This window comes from Rhineura floridana, chromosome 4 (genome assembly GCF_030035675.1).
Source record: "Rhineura floridana isolate rRhiFlo1 chromosome 4, rRhiFlo1.hap2, whole genome shotgun sequence".
NCBI lineage: Eukaryota > Metazoa > Chordata > Lepidosauria > Squamata > Rhineuridae > Rhineura > Rhineura floridana.
Window position 1 is genome coordinate 20,521,552 of NC_084483.1, and position 8,675 is coordinate 20,530,226.

Here is an 8,675-nt window from a genome sequence, read left to right on the forward strand (position 1 = left end):
AAAAGCAGCGGGAGTTGGAAACTGAGAGTTTGAGGAGGGAGGCTGATGAGAAAGACAAGCAGAGGGAGTTGGAATTTGAGAGAATGAGAGTGGATGCTGAAATACAGGTGGAAAAGTTAAAGTTTGAAAGAGAGAAGTTTCATTCTGATGAAACAAGGAAGGACAGAAATGAAACAAAGATAAAGGTTACACCAAAAGATTTTGCAGTGTTTGAGCCAGGACAAGATCCACAAATTTACCTCAGCACCTTTGAAAAGGCAGCTCAAATGTGGGGGCTACCGGAGGACAAATATATGCAATATTTATCAAACCTGATCAAAGGGGAATTGGCAGAGGTATACCAATATTTCCCCTCAGACAGGCCCGTCACATATGCCGAGTTTAAAGAGGCAGTGTACAAAAGATTCAGACTGGGACCTGACTACTTTAGAAAGTTATTTTGAAACTGTCAGATCCAAGCAGGGAGGTCTTTTGTTGAACTGGGAGCAAAGTTGATGGATATATTTGGAAAGTGGATGAGTAGTGCCAAAGCTCAGTCAGTGGAAGAGGTGAAAAGCCTCATGATACTGGATCAACTATACCATCAGTTACCACCAGAAATAAGGCTCCTTGTCAAAGACCATTCCCCTACATTGGTGCAAGAGGCCGCAGAGATGGCAGATCACTTTGCCTCCAATAGAACTGGCTGGGTGGGGAAAACATCAAGGGAGTTTAAACCCAGACCATATAATGGCGGCAAAAAGGATGTGGTACCACAGCGTGTGAGTCCTCCAATAAAATCTGAAGGACACAGGACACCACAGAGTGGATCTGTATACCCTAAGATGGAGGAGAAATTATGTTATAAATGTGGTAGACCCAGGCACCTACGTTTTCAATGTGAGGTTGCCAACCCCATTGGTAATCCTGCTCAGGGAAGGGCAGTGAAAAAAGAACCAAAGGATTTAGAAACGAAAAAGGTTCAGTTCTGCCAGATAAACTGGACAAAAGTAAAAGACTTTGATTCAAGTCTGAGGGAAGAAGTGAGTGTGCAAGGGGCAAATTATTGGGCATTGCTTGATACTGGTGCCACTCAGACGTTACTGAGGCCAGATTTGAGAAAATCTGAGGAAATATTACCTCAGGAAACGGTGACCATCCAAGGAGTGAGGGGTGAACCAGAAAGCATACCCATGGCCCTGATAAGAATAAAGTGGAGAGGTAGGGAGGAAAAATATAAAGTAGGTATTAATGCCCAACAACAAGAACCAGTGATACTGGGAAGAGATGTTATGGGGGCACAAGGAAAAATATATGTGGTGACCAGACGACAACTTGGCAAAGCAACAGAAACCATGTTAACAGAGGCTGAAGAAAACAGGGTGGAACCTGTTATCGAGCCTAAGGTCACCATAGCAACCCTTGGCAGGCCTGCTGAAAGAGACAAACTGTATCAAATGGTTTCTAGTGAAGAGGCAGAGCAGTTCAGGGAAGAGCTGGATAAGGATACAAGTTTGAAGCAAATAAAGGACCAAGCCCTGACACAAAAGATTCCCTTTACTGACAAACTGAGGAATCAAATTTGTGTGAGAATGGGATTTTATATAGACTGTGGATGCCTGCTGAGAGAGAGAATTAATGTGAACCAGTGATGGAAGTTGTGCAAAACAATTTAAGTCAAGCTCAGCAGAAGCAAAGTTACTGGTATGACAGAACAGCCAGAGAATGTGTGTATGATGTGAGAGATATGGTTATGGCATTCATACCCAGGAAACACGATAAATTATAGGCCAACTGGAAGGGACCATATACCATAAGGGAAAAGCTTGACACAGTGACGTATGTGATAACCACAGACCAATTAAAAAAGCACAAAGTGGTTCATGTAAATATGTTGAAACCTTATCACACCAGGGATGCAAAGGTGTTGCAAGTTACCTTATTCCCTGAGGGAAGTGGGCCTGAACTTCCAGATTTGGTACAGGAAAGCAAAGCAAAAGGAGGGTTAGATCAATTGGAATGGTCGGAGGAGGTGAAGGAGGAAGTCAAGAAAGAGATCCTAAGAGTTTTTAAAAATTATGGGGATCTCTTTAGCAATAAACCTGGCCGAACCAGTATAGCCAGACATTCAATTGATACTGGAAATCATGCCCCAATCAGATCTGTTCCGTACCGTGTGAATGGGAAAGTTTTGAGTGAAATTAAAAAGGAGGTCGAAGACATGTTGGAACTAGGAGTGATCAGGGAATCCATCAGTCCCTGGGCCTCAAGTATTGTGCCGGTTCCGAAAAAAGATGGAACCACAAGCTTTTGTATTGATTATCGGTTAATCAATAAAATTACTGTCCCAGATGCGTATCCTATGCCTAGGGTGGACGCAATGTTAGAGCTTTTGGGAGCAGCAACCATTATCTCTACGATAGATCTCTGTAAAGGATTTTGGCAGATGGAACTAGACGAGCAATCCAGAGCCAAAACTGCCTTCAGTACACCAGATGGGTTATATGAGTTTGTGACTTTACCCATGGGACTAAGGAACCAGAGCTTGGAAGATTACTTTTAAAAAGTAATAAATTACAGTTACAGTTATATGGCCCAAAAAAGTAGTAATTACCATTACAATTACAATTGCTCTGAAAGTAACTGATTACTTTACTTTTCCTCCAAAGTAACCACTACAATTACATTTCAGTTACTTAAAAAAACTGCCTACAAGGTGCTGGCCTTGGCTGCTGCACATCTAAGTAGCCTAAAACAACATTAAAAATAAACACACACATACAGAGGTAGTAGAATAATTATTTTTATTCATAAGATAGCAATGGTGGTCTCTCCACTGGTAAGGGTGGTGGGGAGGGAGGCTGAGGCCACTACTCAGATCTTTGCACTTCAAACCAAGTGCAACCCCCCCCCCAGCCAGCAAGCATAATCTCTCTCACTTAACCACCTCCCAGACTCTGCTGTGCCACCAACTAAGGGACACTCGCCCAAGCAAACATTTTCCCCTGAGATGCAAAAAGGTTAAAATACTGCAAATGCAGCACAGTAGCCAGAAAGGGTGGTGGAGGCCACTTTGTGTGCCAAGTGCAAACACAGTATTCTCTCTCTCTCTCTCTCTCACTCTCACTCTCACTCTCTCTCACACACACACACGTCATCATCTTTCACCTCCACAGTTCTTTATCTCCATTCTGCTGCTGCCTCCTTCTCCTTTATCCATGTTCTTGACCTCCGGATCCTTTTCCCCTCCACTCCATTCTTCTCCACCACTATCCATTTTTTAAAATAATTGTTTTCTCCATTCCACCCTGTCTCACTCTCCTCCTCCCCCCCATCCACAGAGCATGAGGAAAGAGCGACACTGCACAGAAGCCCAGTTTGAGGCACATGATTTTCATCCACAAATCAGAGGAGCAGAAGACTTCCCCTGCTCCCCCCAAAGTAATGCCCAAAAGTAATTCTGGAAACGTTACAATTACTCCACAAAAGTAGTAAAATTACTCCTAGTTCTGTTACAATCGAAATGTAAAGGAATTACCCACTCGTTACTCAAAAAAGTAATGAATTACAAGTAATTCGTTACTTGTAACTAGTTACTTCCAAGCTCTGTAAGGAACTCACCAAGTTCTTTCCAGAGGCTAATTAATACTGTGTTGCGAGGCATGTCAGATTTTGCAGTGGCCTATATCAATGACGTGGCCATTTTTAGCAAGTCGGTGCCTGAGCATGTCCAACACCTGACAGCAGTATTAGAGGCATTAAAGAAAGCAGGGCTAACAATAAAAGCTAAGAAGTGTCAATTTGGGTTGAATGAAGTCATCTATTTAGGACATAAGGTGGGGAGTGGGAAAATAACCCCCTTATGGAGCAAAGTTAAAGCAATACAATCGTGGCCTATCCCCTTAACCAAGAAACAAGTTAGGGCATTTTTAGGTGTGGCTGGGTTTTACCGAAAGTTTGTGAAAGATTTTGGGGAAATCGCAACCCCCTTGCATGAGCTGACAAGGGAAAAGTGTGCTGAGCGTGTGGTATGGATGGATGAATGTCAAAAGGCTTTTGACCTTCTGAAGAAAGCCTTGTGCCAAGGACCTATATTAATAGCACCAGATTACAAGCAACCATTCATCGTGGCTACAGATGAGTTGGATCTAGCGCTGGGAGTCATCTTGCTGCAGGAGAGAGAAGGCACCAGACATCCAGTGGCGTATCTTAGTCGCAAGCTGACGTCGAGGGAGAAGAATTATTCGTCGGTCCAAAAGGAGTGCCTAGCGGTCGTGTGGGGACTGAGCAAGTTGCGCCCATACGTGTGGGGATGAAGATTTACAGTGACGACGGATCATCGGGCCTTGTTATGGTTACAGACTATGAAAAATCATAACACTATGCTGCAGAGGTGGTCCTGGGCTCTACAAGACTACCAAGTGGACTTCAAGTTCATAAAAGGCAAGGACAATGTATTGGCTGATGGACTTTCCAGGCAAGTGGCCGGGACTGCAGTGACGTGACCCAGAAGTAGGAACAAAAAAGACATTTTCTCCATAGAGACTTGTTTTATTGTTAACGTTACGTATGAATCCTAGAGCAGGAATAATACTCTGCCATTATTTTTAAGGGGGGGGAAATGTGATGTTCCTGTATTAATGTAAATATGATAAGTGCTGTTTATACAGAAGACATAGGGTAAGTGGAGTGAAAGAGGAGGGGGGAGTAAATCAGCAGTAGAATGCTGGATGATTGGCTGAGCGTTTGAATGGCAGGGAGTATAAATGGAAGAATGACAGTTGAATCTGGGTGGGTGTTAGTTGGTGGATGTGAGAGGAAGAAGGTGTTTGGTGGTGGATGTCAGGAGAGTGTGGAGAAAGAGGGAGTGAGAGTTCAGATTAATAATAAGTCAAGTACCACAGGAATAGATGAAACCATATGCTTATGTAACATTATAAAAGTAATCTTGTTATTTCTGATGTTTAATAAATACTATTTTGGTTTACCGAAGGCCTGATCCTTGGCTGGGGAATATACAGACCAGAAGGGAGGGCAAGGTAATTACCAAGGCTGAAGGGAAACAGTAACAAATGGTGGCAGCGGCGAAGGGAGGAATAATAACATTTCAAGTATCCAGAGCAACCCAGAGTTATATGTGTAATCTATATAGATACAAAAGGGGTTGGGAACAGCATACGCATGGAGTCACAAAAGTAACCAGATAGAGAGAGACTCAGGCAAAGTCTCTGGGAATATTGGTTACAGGACGTGACTGGTGGTGCTGCCTAGCAGGGGGATCCAGTGAGATCTGTGCTAGAGCGGAGAGAGAAACCATATAAAGGACAGTCCGGACTGGTGGAGTCCCTGGTGGTGCCTAGTGAAAGGCAGTAGCCACAAGCAGGTAGGAACCTGACAGGGAGAGCCAGGGAAGGGCCTCTCCAAACTGAGTGAATGGGCGGAAAAATGGCAAATGCAATTCAATATAAACAAGTGTAAAATTATGCATATTGGAGCAAAAAAATCTGAATTTCACATATACGCTCATGGGGTCTGAACTGGCGGTGACCGACCAGGAGAGAGACCTCGGGGTTGCAGTGGACAGCACGATGAAAATGTCAACCCAGTGTGCGGCAGCTGTGAAAAAGGCAAATTCCATGCTAGCGATAATTAGGAAAGGTATTGAAAATAAAACAGCCGATATCATAATTGTATAAATCTATGGCGCAGCCGCATTTGGAATACTGTGTGCAGTTCTGGTCGCCTCATCTGAAAAAGGATATTATAGAGTTGGAAAAGGTTCAGAAGAGGGCAACCAGAATGATCAAGGGGATGGAGCGACTCCCTTACGAGGAAAGGTTGCAGCATTTGGGGCTTTTTAGTTTAGAGAAAAGGCGGGTCAGAGGAGACATGATAGAAGTGTATAAAATTATGCATGGCATTGAGAAAATGGATAGAGAAAAGTTCTTCTCCCTCTCATAATACTAGAACTCGTGGACATTCAAAGAAGCTGAATGTTGGAAGATTCAGGACAGACAAAAGGAAGTACTTCTTTACTCAGCGCATAGTTAAACTATGGAATTTGCTGCAGTAATGGCCACCAGCTTGGATGGCTTTAAAAGAAGATTAGACAAATTCATGGAGGACAGGGCTGTCAATGGCTGCTAGCCATGACGGCTGTGCTCTGCCACCCTAGTCAGAGGCAGCATGCTTCTGAAAACCAGTTGCCGGAAGCCTCAGGAGGGGAGAGTGTTCTTGCACTCGGGTCCTGCTTGCCGGCTTCTCCTAGGCACCTGGTTGGCCACTGTGAGAACAGGATGCTGGACTAGATGGGCCACTGGCCTGATCCAGCAGGCTCTTCTTATGTTCTTAAATTAAGAGACTGGGAGCTCATTTTATTGCATAGCGGTGAGGGGGCGTGGTGTGACTATCATGAAGGGACCCTGTACTTCTGAATTTGCCACTACACTACTGCCTACTCCCTATGCAGGCAGTGGCCACACATCCTGTTGTCCACATGTTCGGCCGGCATGTGAAGGGCCTCTATGCACATTCAGATGCATATGTGTAGGGTTCATGTCAGGGGAGGACTTTGGAGGTGCTCCCACATGCAAGCCAAAATGCATGGATGATGTAGCTGCTGTGCACAGTAGGGATGAAGCTAGCCCACGTGACCTTTCGAACCTTCTCATGTGTCCTTTCAGTGTGGAGAGTGGGGATGGAGACCCCCAATAAGGGATGTCTGAACCCCTTATTGTGAACTTCATACAAGGCACATATTTAACTTTGGACCCTTGTACAAATATCTGGATATAATTTGGAAAATGCAAAGTAGTCAACTGCAATAGACTAAGATAAAATATTCTGCCCTGAACCAAGTCAAACCACCAGACCAGGTAGCTAAGAAGTGAGTTACTCTGAGCTGGTTTGCACATAGCACTAAGCCAAACCAAGGATTGTGTTTGGTTTACAACTTGTGGTTTGTATGGAGTCTGGGTCTGCACGACATGCCATACTCGCAACAGGACCATAGAAGGAGCAAAGCAACTTGTGTGTTCATGTTAAGCCATATTTGGGTTAGCATGTTGTCTGAATCAGCTCTCTGTATGGTGATGGCTCTCCAAAGTCTCAGGCAGAGGCTTTTTCAGACCTACTACGTGAACTATAACTGAAGATGGCAGGACTGCACTGGGACATGATACATGCAAAGCATGCACCCTACCGTTAAACTATTGCCTCTCCCAATAGCATACCTTTGGGGTATGCAGAAAATGTTTATCTGCCTGAAATATTGCTCTCTTCATCCTTTTCAAGTGCTTCTTATGTGAACTTATTTATGAAATTGGATCTCCCATTCCCTTCCTTCTAGGTCAGTGACAGGAAACCAATGACCCTCCAGATGTTGTTGGACACCAACCTCCATCAGGCCTGGACAGCACAGCTAATAGTCAGGGATGATGCAAGTCCAACAACATCAGGAGGGCCACAATTCCCCATCATTGTCCTACTAGCTCAAGGCCCAAAGATGGGGCTATCTTCAAATCAACTTGTAAAGTTAGACTGATGCTGCATACACACCATGCATTTAAAGTACATGCTGGAAATTGTAACTCTATGTGGAGTAAACTGCATTGTGCATTGTACAATGTACAAAATACAATGTAGTTTACTCCACACAGAGCTACTATTCCTAGCACCCTTAATAAAATGGAGTTCCAGGGATTCTTTGGGGGAAGTCAGGTGCTTTAAATGTCCTTTAAATGTGTGGTATGTACACCACATAACAAAGATTGACTTGCATAGGGTTAAGCAGGGATCCAAACCCAGGTCTCTTCTATCTCGATATGGAAACCCTTCTTTGGGTTGTTTGTGTATAACACAAAAAAACATGTATACATATATCCTTTTAAGTTAAAGCATAGTATTAATGACAGGTTTAAAAACCTGATAAAGCCAAGTCTGCATAGCTATGAAACAAAAGCGTGTATTTTTATCAGGAAAATATTTTAGCATATAATGAATTTGATGTTAAAATACTTACTTTAGATGTATAGATTTGAGTTTAACATGTGAAGGCTCAAAACAGCCACATTTTATATTAATTCAGCCCTTCTAGCATATGAATAAACCAACTCACCAGATCTAGAACTATTTTTAGGGTTGAACCAAAGGGGAAGCTTTAAAGTGTTCATCAGTTGTAAAAAAAATCAACTTCTTTTCATCAATTTTAGTTCAGGGGGATGCTGCAAAAGTGAGCAAAAAGTGAAAGCTCATTTAGAGTAACAGCATTACCCTCACTCATGGTTGGCTTTGGGGCATTTTGACAAAGCAAAAATATATGATTTATTACATGGGTTTGTGACATCACATTCACTGCATCATCCCAGATTGTTTAGGATCACTTGCCCGTGAAGAAGATGCAATTTGTTAGATACAGCATTGATGTGTTTGCAAACTGGATAGCAAACAGCCCTCAAACCGCCAGGAAGAAAAGATTAGAACATTTTGGGTATTATTTTGGCTGCCTCTACAAACACTATTTGCATAGCCATAATTCTTTTAACAGAAACCAAAAATACTTATCTCTCTGGAAGTGCTATATTGGACAATATACAGTACTACCACATTTGTCTTATATAAGAAGAGTCAGTCTTAGATCCCTACAGCCTATTCAAGTTTACTCAAAATTATTCCACTGAGTCTAATAGGACTTACTC